The following is an 11,433-nucleotide window of genomic DNA, read 5'->3' on the forward strand; positions in this document are numbered from 1 at the left end:
TTCTAATAGATTTTGAGATACTGGAGTTTTAATTTCCATGAGCTTAAGCTACCCACATATATATATATATATATATATATTCTTCTGACACAGTTTTCTTTTATTTACTTATGCATTCCTTTCTAGTCCTTACAATCGATCCTTAAGTGTCCAAGAAAGGCGTGACTCATGGGGTAGAGTGGTCGTCCACTTATCGGAAGGTTGGTGGTTCGATATCCGACTCCCCAGTCTTCATAGCGAAGTACAAGACAGTGAACCCCAAATTGCTCCTGATGGCTGTTCCATCGATGGGTGAATGTGAATGAATGACCAGACTAGAAAGGTGCCACACAAATGCAGACCATTTACCTTAATCTTTTTACAATGTTGTACAAGCTGATGTTAAATTAAGTGAAGATTGTTAATTTGTCTATAGAACATAAAACAGATATAAATTCGGGTATGTGTAGGTATGATGCAAATTAGCGACAACAGGCATAAACGAGAAACCAGGGCTTGCAAAAGGTTCCTGGGTACGTATCGAATATGCACCAACAGGCATTGGGGGAATCCATGTGCTATCTTGGCTTGCAGTCTGAAAGGAAGAGGTGTGATGCGAATTCGCGACAATCGGCATCAAGGGGTTAACTGGTGGTAGATAGTCACGGTATCTGCTACTCACTATCCCTGATTCTATTTTCTATCAGTCTGTGTTCGGTCATTTTTTGGTGTTTGTGGACTCTATATGGTTAGCTGCCCTCTTGTTGCTGTGTGTAGAGTTTAGAATTAGTAGGCAAAAGACTCTGGAATGCGCATGAACGTCACAGCCTATGTAAGCCACTGTATTTCTCATACATACCCGATTTCTTCACATATCACGCAGCATACAGTCACAGGCAGTTAGCGAAGGGTTCATTTTTATGTGAGTTTACACGTCAAAAGTGATCAATTTCATTGAAAAACTACACATAACCTACCCTTTAAGCAGAAATGATCTAATTTTGTTTAAAAATCCTCACGAAAAGTTAAAGATGAATACCTTGGATTATCATTATTTGAGATCAAAGATTCTTAATCAAAAAGGATTACTCGACGAGAAAATTTAAAACTTAAAAATGCTCCTACAAAGATAAATTACCCTTATTCTTCTAAATAAGCACAACTTTTTCAATCAGTAAAGAACATGTTTTTAATTAAAAGACAAATGTCGTTAAATTTACATTGGGAGATAAGGTGTGACCATCTTCTTCAGGGTTTTGATTTAAAACAAATAAACTGTATCTCTCTTGACAATCATCTCGGTTGATGCAGAAAGAGATGTCTCCCCATAGCTATAAACATACTGTAAAACTCTCTGACTGACTCATTGTTGTTAAATTATGGTTGAAATCCTTGGCAGGGCCAACTATTCCTTTGGGGTTAACCGTTCCTAGTACTATGCACTACATTCTTAATTCTCAAATCCGGATTAAAAGAGTTTAAAAGTAACGCCTCGCTGAAAAACTCTCTAAAGTCTGCGCCGAACCCACCTCTCTAAACTAGCCCTCTATTAAGCCCTCTATTAACTCCCAACAGAGTTCCCTCCTTTGGGCTTCTTTCTTTCGCCTGATAGTCAGCAGGGTTGAAACTGTGTGAGACCTTTGCGCTAACCATGCGTAGGAGAAGAATGTAAGCATCTCCTAAAATCAGATGACCGCAGATGTCACTTACAGTACAGGCGATAAAACATGTAAGCCACAAGTAGAAAACGCTTTGATCTGATTTGGATCTGTGTAATATCCTCTAAACATTTGGCAACAGACCTTGCTCTCTGAGTCATCAGGTTTTTTTTCCTCCAATCAAACAAGGCTGAGTCAGAAGGCACCTGCCATGGACCTCTAAATCAGGGTTCCTCAACTACATTTGTTCAAGGGCCAGAATATTTCTAAGCAGACACTGTGAGTGCTGGATTTGCAAATAAAAAAATGTATTTAGGCTTAATTGATATTATTATATATATCAGTGTGAACAGACACCATGGTTAATCCATAGTGATAACTACTAGATACTTAAAGGAGACCTATATATTATAATTTTCTATCTTATACTGGCACTTCATGTAGGCCCTCATTTCAGCCTCTGTTTGAAACAAGTTGTAGAGGCTCCTCTCTCTTTGAGACACCCCCCTCCAAAGCCCACTGTCTTCTGATTGGCCATTGTCGTATGTGTTTACCAGGCTGCCGCAGGGATAGGGCTGCATGTTCCTTTGTGGGCGTGGCCAGTATTCTCTGCCTGGAGCAAATTACCATATATGGAAATCTGTCTCGGAATGACATCATACTGAGCAGTTGGTAGAAAAAAACAGTTTAAAACAGAACATTCAGAACAGGGGGATATCTCATAGAGATTTCTTTTAAATACTTTTACCTCATTATTTGAAGCTTTGGCCATGTTTAACATGAAAATCATTGTAACATTGTAACATTATAGATATGCCAGCAGCTCCTCATCTATCAGCTCACTGTAGCTGCTCCTGACTGTCCATTACTCTCTGCAATCTTTCAAACTGATCTGCTGTCATAAAGTGTTGAAAATAACTGTTGTTTTGTAAATGGATTTTTGATAAATGACAGTGGTCAGAGCTAATCTCACTGACAAACACATTGCATTTCCTGTGACTACTTCAAAATAAAAGTGTTTGTTTGTGTTTTGCCTGTTAAATGCTGTTAATGTGAAGCTTCAGCAGTAGGAAATGTTCAGTTTGCAGTACCAGACACGTAATTCAGCATTTTTTCCAGGAATTTCGCCACAGATGCACAGTTCATAATACTACAAATATATATATTGCAATACTTTCATCAGAGGCCAATCTGTGGACCGGATGGGAAGCTTTGTGGGGCTGGATATAGCCCTCCCAAGACATACTTTTCACCCCCTTTGCTTACACTGTCCCAGTAACAGATGTCTTGTGTACATTGTGTATCAGAGACTTTGTGGAGGTGCTGATGAATGGCTATGATTAGTAGTGAGGATGACTCCAGAGCCTTTGGAGTGCCCTGCAGGATTACAGGAAATCGCCAGCATTTGCCACTCACATAGAAAATCACTTTCATAAATGGACACAGACCCTACACACACACACACACACACACACACACACACACACACACACACACATTTGAAGTTCCCATAAAACGGTACGGAGTGCTATTTGCCTCCGTATACGTTTGTGTTTCCTGTTAAAACACAAAGCTAGTGGGGCACTTGTTGCAAATATTGATTGACATTTGCCGTAGCCAAGACCGCTGAATGTGCGTTAGTCAGCTAATAGGACAGCTAGCAGCCCTGCTAATGTTAACGGAGCTATCTAGCAACAGATGTAGACATACAGTTAGCAGCATGTAACAGTTTAGCAAAAAGTAAAGCTATCTGTCCATCCTGAAGCTCTTTAAATCACCTGGGGACTGTATTCCCTGTTGGTCTTTGAGGCTGTGATTGGTCTTGTTCAGGGGAGGCTGCTGAGTGCATTGCCCGCTAGCCTCTATCCGGCATCACTCGCTGCTGTGTCCCCCACCACTGGCGATTGACATTACAAGCCCCCTGGCCTGAAAACCTCCATGGCTTGAGTAATATTAAAAGTGTAACATTAAACACCAACCCTCCTCCGGTGCTCCGAGCTCCCAGTCCAGGAAGAGTCAGCTAATATGAGAGCTAACATAGCTAACTAACAGCAGCTAGTAGCAGTTAGCTGTTACTTTAGCAACAAGTAAAGCTATCTATTCATCAGCAGACTCCGGAAATCACAGATAGTTGTGGCCGGGCAGCTGGGGGACATCAGAGGGGGAACCAGAAAATATTGCTTTTCATCCAGTTTCACCAAATTAGTTAATAAAGATGTGTTTTTCTTTTAGTACAGTAATCAATGAGGTCCGGTGGTCAACCTACAGAAACATTACACTCTAGACTAGATGTCCCCAGTTTTGGTGGCCTGTCCCCGTCTGGAGCTGTCCCCGGAAATGTCCCCATTTTTAACTGTGTGTTAATCATACTACATAGACTGTATAAGGTGTTAAGAGACCTGAAATCAGATTTTACATGGCCAGAAAGACTGGACAGCAGAGCATACAGGTGTCGTGCAAGTTAAAGCTGTATCGCCCAGTCTCTTTCCGACTACAGCTGCTTTTAGACATAACGTGCAAATAAACATCACTTTATGTCCGTGGTAATAGCAAAGGTATGTCTTTGTGATATTTTAACGTTTCTTTTAACGGAATAATCACATTGTTGTGGCCAAATAAGTATTTGCAGTTTATAGGTAACCAGGCATGACATTTACGTGATTATAGGCAATAATAGAAGCCTATTGTTGCTAATGGAATATGTGTTTGGTAGGCAGTTGGAAAACAGAATGTAGCCTATGACTCAGTGCTGAGTTATATATAAAATAAACATGATCTCTTTAGCAATTATCCTTACATTATTTAACTTGCTGTGTACCAACAAATCCAGTCCACTTTACCTGTTGAAATACCTTTAAATGGCCAAAACAACACATAAAATGCTGTCTTCTACTTGCCAGAAAGTGATTGCAGCCTCTACTTATTGACTAAAAGGTTATTTCTGCCCTGAAATTACTTGATTATATTCATGACGGTTATATTTGACAGATTGTAACTCACCTAGTACTTTTTACCTCTTACAATACCTTTAAATGGCCAAAACAACACATAAAATGCTGTCTTCTACTTGCCAGAAAGTGATTGCAGCCTCTGCTTATTGACTGAAAGGTAGTTTCTGCCTCACAATGACTTGATGATTTCATTCAGAAGAGTTATATTTGACAGATTATAAAACTGAAATTGTCCCCCCTTTTTAATTTCAAATATAATACTGTAAAACTTCAATTAATAGCCGAGTATATGCCTACGTACTTTACTGGCCTGGTGTGGGAACACATTTTGGCAAATAAACGCCTCAATTTAACGCCTGGTCTTCTTTTTATAGAAGTTCTTTGGGTGTATAAAACCTCTTAAACTCCATGGGGTCGCCTGCTTTAGCTGCTTCTAAGCTTAGATCGTTAATGCAAATATTAATGTTTAAACGTATTATCAATATGTCCGTATTCATGCTACAGATCGTTAGATCGGTTAGATTCTCCACAATTCAATAGTTCAGTTCATTTAAGGGAAACAACAAGCCCCAAAGTGTAATTGTTATAGATTTACTGGTGTAACCTGCCTGGTACAAGAGAGGAAAGGAAAAAAAGTGATGACTGCTGTTGCCTTTGAAGCGCTCGTGCTCATTAAGTCCAAATGTGTCCGTTCCTTGATTATTTATATTCCTTTAGTCTGTAAGGGTCCAACCATCAAAAGAATCAAAACAGCTTTTCATAAAAAAATCATAAAAATACAATAAGCACAGGGGTACCCAACTGTGCGGGACATCAACGCATGTGAATTGTTGAAGTAGTAGTAATGCTGCACAAAGGCATTGTATGTAGTAGAAAAAGAGGACATACTGTAAGGACAGCTATAAACTCATGTAAACAATGGTGCCATTTTCACCGCAAATCCTGAAACGAACATTTTATTAGATTAAATCTAAATTTGAAATGTTTGCGTTTTTGTAATATTGAGTGGAACATATGCCTAAAACACCTGTTTTCTAAATGATCTTTGACAAATTATGTAAAAACTTGTTTTTAAAAAACTGAAATAGAGCATTGCATTTTATTCCACAATATTTCTGTATATCTTATATTTTTTATGTAAAATACTGGTTATGCCAAGTGACACAAATCAGTTACACCATGTGACCATGTTGCCTCTACAGTCAAAGGCCTACAAGGTCAACAAGGTCTATTAAATTCTATTCTATTTCAATGTAGAAAAATATCTGACAATAAGAACCTTTCACATATTTTGCCAAGATATTTTGCCCTTGCTGCAGGATCAGTGTTCAGTCTTGCTCTGAATTAATTAGGAAATAGCAGATATTTTAACAAATTGGATTTTATAGAAATCTTTGTTAAAATTTCCCTTATCACTGTATTATTTAAGTTCTTTTAAAACTACTGTTTTGCATCACTGTTAACCCACTTTATTCTGCTACATTATAAATTTCTGCACATATTACATTTAAAAGCTGTTGATATTATTAGCTACCAACTAGCCTTCCTGACAGAAGTCATGATATTAGCTACCATTATTATCTGGCAGAGTAAAATCTTTTTTTTTAATGAACAGAAAACAGAAACTCTATTAGTTGGTCCAAAAATGGAACAGTCAAAACCCAAGTCACAGATCTGGCAGTTGTTTCACACATTTTAACAAAATATATTTTTTAATTTGAGGAACATTGCTAAATTTAATAGTTTTATCCCAAAAGGATGCTGAAATGCTGATACATGCTTCACGTGCTATTATAAGCCAGATTATTGCAACTCTCTTTTTACTGGTCTCTCTGAGCTACTACATCTCATTTTATATCTCAACAATAACTCTTAGATCTCTTACTGCTTTTCTTTTAAAAGGTTCCAAAAGTATCCCACAATAAATCTGGTGAGGCATCTTTCAGTATTTATAACCCTAAACTGGAACACCCTCCCCTTGGATCTTAGAACATAAAACTCCATTGGTATTTAAAAAAAAAAAAAAAAAAAAATACAGATCTTTTTAACTTGGTATTTATTATTTGTGTTGTCTTTGCTGGTATCATTCCTCTCTTTCTCTTTTTTGACTTTGTTATTAAACTGTTTCTGGTTGCTTTGTTTGTTTCCTATATTGCCGTTGCTATTTATTGTTTATATTTTATTTACCTTTTGTTATTCTCATTTTGTTTTGTTCTGCATCTTTGCATGAAATGTGCAATACAAATAAAGTTATTATAATTAGCCACAAGTGAGAAATGCACTAACCTTTCTGACAGAAAGACACTTGATACGTGATAACAGATTTAATAGCTTAGCTACACAGTAACCATTAAGTATTTTGTATTTAATTAAACAGAATTTAATTAATCAGTAATGTTTTAACATCAACATTTTTAATATTTATGAATGAAGCAAGCTCTGGATGGTTGGTCAGGTACGGACCGGGATTTGCAGTGAAGAAGAATACAGCACGTTAATGGCTGAAGCTTTGTTGGATTGTAATAACTGCGTGAGGAAAGGGGGTGGATATCTGTGAAGGCAAACTTTTCCCATGTGCTTTGCAAGGCTTTTAAGAGGTAAGAAATGAATCCTACATATTTTAAAGACTTTAAGGATGCACACAATGTGTATAAGGATATCAAGGGTACCTTTTATAAATTACCACTGAGCATTTTCCTCCAGTGAGGTTGCTATACCACAAAATCGGGAAACATGCTGTGAGGTATCTCACCAGTGAATTTAAGCAAAGCCTAACCAAGTAGTGTTGGTACTTAAAGCTAACCAGACCCCGAAGCGTTTCCATATTATGACTTAAAAGCTCATGAACACATCAAAGTCGGAAGAACTACTTCCCAACTCAGGAAATGTGACCATCCGAGGAGCATCTGAATGCTATTAATGCTATTAATATTGAGACTGATCTGGCTCCAAAGGGACTGCACTGCAGTGACATAATACATGAAGGACTGGGAATGAAAAATGAATGTACATTATCTTTGTGACATCATCACTTGATAATCATTTACAGTAAAAAGCTGTTATGTACACACTGGTTTACTGCAGGACACTGTCATAATTCTATCAGGTTACACAGTAGTGCCCTCTCCCCACTGACCACAGAATTTGATTTCTAAAGGAGGCACTTGGCAGCCAATCAGAGGCCAAATGTAATGTGGTCACTGTGTGGCCTTTAATTAAGTCCTTCCAGAGTGGAGGATTTACTGTCCTGCAATAAGAAAAGAATGAGTAGTAATCCATAAAGCATTTATGTTACCGCAAACTGTGCGTACAGATGAGGATTCATGCTTTAGCGATGCATTACTAGACATGTGTGACAGCATGTAAAAAGTATTGTAATATACTATATTTGCAATGGCATAAACATGAATGGCAGAACTTGAAATACCTTTTCCTGGAGGATAATGCATTAACATTAGCTATAATACTAGTTTTGGACTTTCTTGTGTCCAATATCTGACTATCCATGGCTCTGCATGGGCTACTCAAGTCCTTTGTGTCTAGATAAAGGTCTTTTGTCAAAACTACTCCAGCACAGCTGATAGTGTGGAGGCCGTTCTGAAGAATGAGTTTTCGGAACACTGAACAGCTTGAAATACTAAATAATGATTTATTCAACAAAAGTGCACAGACGTGAATTCTGCAGTGCTCTTTGTGCAGGTCTGATGAACAGGGCCGGAGCTTTGTCATTTAAATCAGCAAATACATTCTAACAGCTCCTCACAATCAAAGGAAACAAATAAGAACAAATGCCTGGGAGGCCTGTTTGGCAGACTTGCGAATGAGGTTTTACTCATGCCAGGAAATTATTCAGGTGTAGAGGTAGCGACTGTACATGCCCTACTTTTTATGCTACTTCTCCACTGCTGCTACTAAGAGGCGCTGCTCGGAAAATCAGGTTCTACAAAAGCAGGATTAAGGTATGGGTCAGCAACAATGACATCAGTCTCCATTACTTACGTAATGAGATCTTGGTTTGGGGGATTCTCCAGAGGCTTCCTTTGTATACAGGCTGGAAAAAGACTTTGATGATGATTACTACTGTAAACCCAATAGTATACAAATGGTATTTCCAGTATCACAAGCATGAGTTAATACTAATCCTGTGTTGTAATTGATTTTTCAGTGATGAGATGTTCACTGGGAGATGTCAGACTAAGACAAGGTTTAATTCTTGTCTGTGAAACTGGTCACCAAGCAGGCAGCTACATGAGTGGGCCAGATACTTTAGTGCCTATTAGTGCCAGTTTTTAGACGGTTTCCATTTAGTAAGTCAATTTTAAGAGTAATGATAACAAAACATACTTTAATGAAGGCTGGATTGCCAGATGGGCAAAGCAGGCAATCGCCGCAGGCCTGCCCAAGGCTGACTTTGTGGTTATTTGATTAAATGCAATTTCTATGGTAATTTGCATGAAGTACAATAAAAACTGAAATGGCAATGGTGGTTCATAAATTCTACTTGAGGCCCTGTCTTATAATGGTGCCCTGTGTCTCCACCAATTTTACATTTCAAAATATAAAGTCTTCTGTGGCTTTAAAGGAGTCTGAGAAAAAATGTAAATTGCTTGAAAGACATTGGGAGGAGCTAACTTAAGACTCCATTGAGTTGCATTGTGGAGCCAGGATATCTTGGCCTCAAAATCATTGAATTTGACAATTCTTTTCAAATCTGTCTCTCACGAGTCCTTGCCAATAATGAAAAATTAAAAGCTTTTTATTCTTGGGGTGACCTGTGTACTGGCTATTTATGTTTTATGCAAGGAGGTTGTCAATCACCATGCTAATAAAGAACATCGCCATTTATGATGAAGTAGTAGCAGTATGTAGTATGTAGTAGTCTGCATATTGAAGTGTCATTGTGCAAGATACTGTACCCAACATTGCTCCAGATGGCAGAAAAAATGTTAAATGCTTTGAACAAAAGCGCTACATAAATGTAGCCATTTATCATTTAGTAGTGCTTAAGTCTTTATTTGGTAAATGTAGCATGTCTACGTATGATTTTTAATAAACTTATGAGAATTAATATTTTGGAAATATTAACTCTTAAACCTTGAAATAGGGCACCACCGGAGTTTCAATTCACCCAGATTCTCCGGACCTCTGGATAGCGTTTATAATTAGTTAATAATCGCTCAATTATCTTCAATCAATCTGTTAGTCTCACATCAAAGGAGTAAATCCTCGTGACAGGGACTTGGAGTTAGACAATACACACACACAGTTCCTGTGATTACAGTGAAATTTAACTAAGATAACTAAGGTGAATGTAAATGCGGTTAAATATACATCAAAGAAATAAACAATGGCTAAAAACATGGGGCAAACAACGAGTATGTGGAGTTCTATTGTAAATTGGGTTCTCTTGTGGGGAGAATTTGATTCACACGGACAGCTTAAAGCTGTCGGCCGCTCGCTTTCTCTGCCAGGGAATTGCTCCGGAGGTCCGTCTTGGTTGGCTTATTGAAGAAAACTTGCAGTGGGAGGCCTTTACAACCCTGGCTCGGGTTAAAGGTTTGGTCATCCTTTGTTACTGCTGGCGGGCCCACGTGACAAGCCCGGGCGTTGGTGGGAGCAGTATAAGTTAGCTCGATGAATAAAGCTTAAAAAGAACCTGGTCGTTCTAGAATTAAAATTGTGTAACTTAACGGTCTGATAACTTTTAACAAACAAAACCAAAAGAAAATAAAAAGCAAGTAAGTTGCTGGAAACGAGGGAAAAATCGAGGTCGCGGCACTTCGCGTGTGTGGCTTGAAAAGAACAAAAGCATTAACGCGGCGAGCCGGGTTGAACATCTTAGGGCGTTGCTCAGAGAAGGAGCACGCTGAGCGCATGCTGAAGTGCCAGGGAAGAGCGAAGAGGACAAGAGAGTGAGCATGTGTCGCTGCTTTTGTTTGTTGGGGCGTGGTTCCCAGGAGGCTTCTTTCCTTTGAGAGGGAGGGCTTTGTTCCCCTTTAACTGTAATGTCTATTTTAAAAGTCTATTTGCGCACATTATAATCAAATATCTTCCCACAATCAAACCTTAATTGTCAAACGGGTATACCGTTCTTAGTTTTAAGCATTTGATAAAAAGGAAAACAGTTGTCAGTAGTTCAACCTTAAGGTTAGCATTTCCTAGGAATCACATCAGATGAGAGAAACTTAACTAGCTTCCTGGATAATATTACTACTTAGAGAACATAAGCAAGATACACGAATGGCATCAGCTTATGAACAGGTAAATACAGAGTGACATTTATACATTAAACGGAATTTCAGAATGATGGCATGTAATACTTATTTGGCCACTTGGGGGAGCTCTGGTTCCATGACTATACAGTGGGGGAAAAAAGTATTTGACCCCTTGCTGATTTTGCAGGTTTGCCCACTTACAAAGAATGCAACAATCTACAATTTTAATCATATGTAAATTCTAACAGTGAAAGACAGAATCCCAAAGAAAATTCCAGAAAATCACATCATATGAATTTATAAAAATTGATGACCATCTGATGAGGAAAAACAAGTATTTGACCCCCTACCAAACAGCAAGTATTCTGGCTCCTACAAGCCAGTTAGTCTTTCTTTAAGACACAGCCCCAATCCCAACCAATTATCTACATCAAATACACCTGCCTCACCTCGTTACCTGTATAAAAGACACCTGTCAACACCCAAACAACCAGCATCCAACATCACCACCATGGGCAAGACCAAAGAGCTTTCTACGGACATCAGGGACAAGATTGTTGATCTGCACAAGGCTGGGATGGGCTACAAGAGAATCGGAAAGCAACTTGGAGAGAAAAGATCAACTGTCGG

Source organism: Micropterus dolomieu, linkage group LG10, assembly GCF_021292245.1.
Source record: "Micropterus dolomieu isolate WLL.071019.BEF.003 ecotype Adirondacks linkage group LG10, ASM2129224v1, whole genome shotgun sequence".
NCBI classification, from domain to species: domain Eukaryota; kingdom Metazoa; phylum Chordata; class Actinopteri; order Centrarchiformes; family Centrarchidae; genus Micropterus; species Micropterus dolomieu.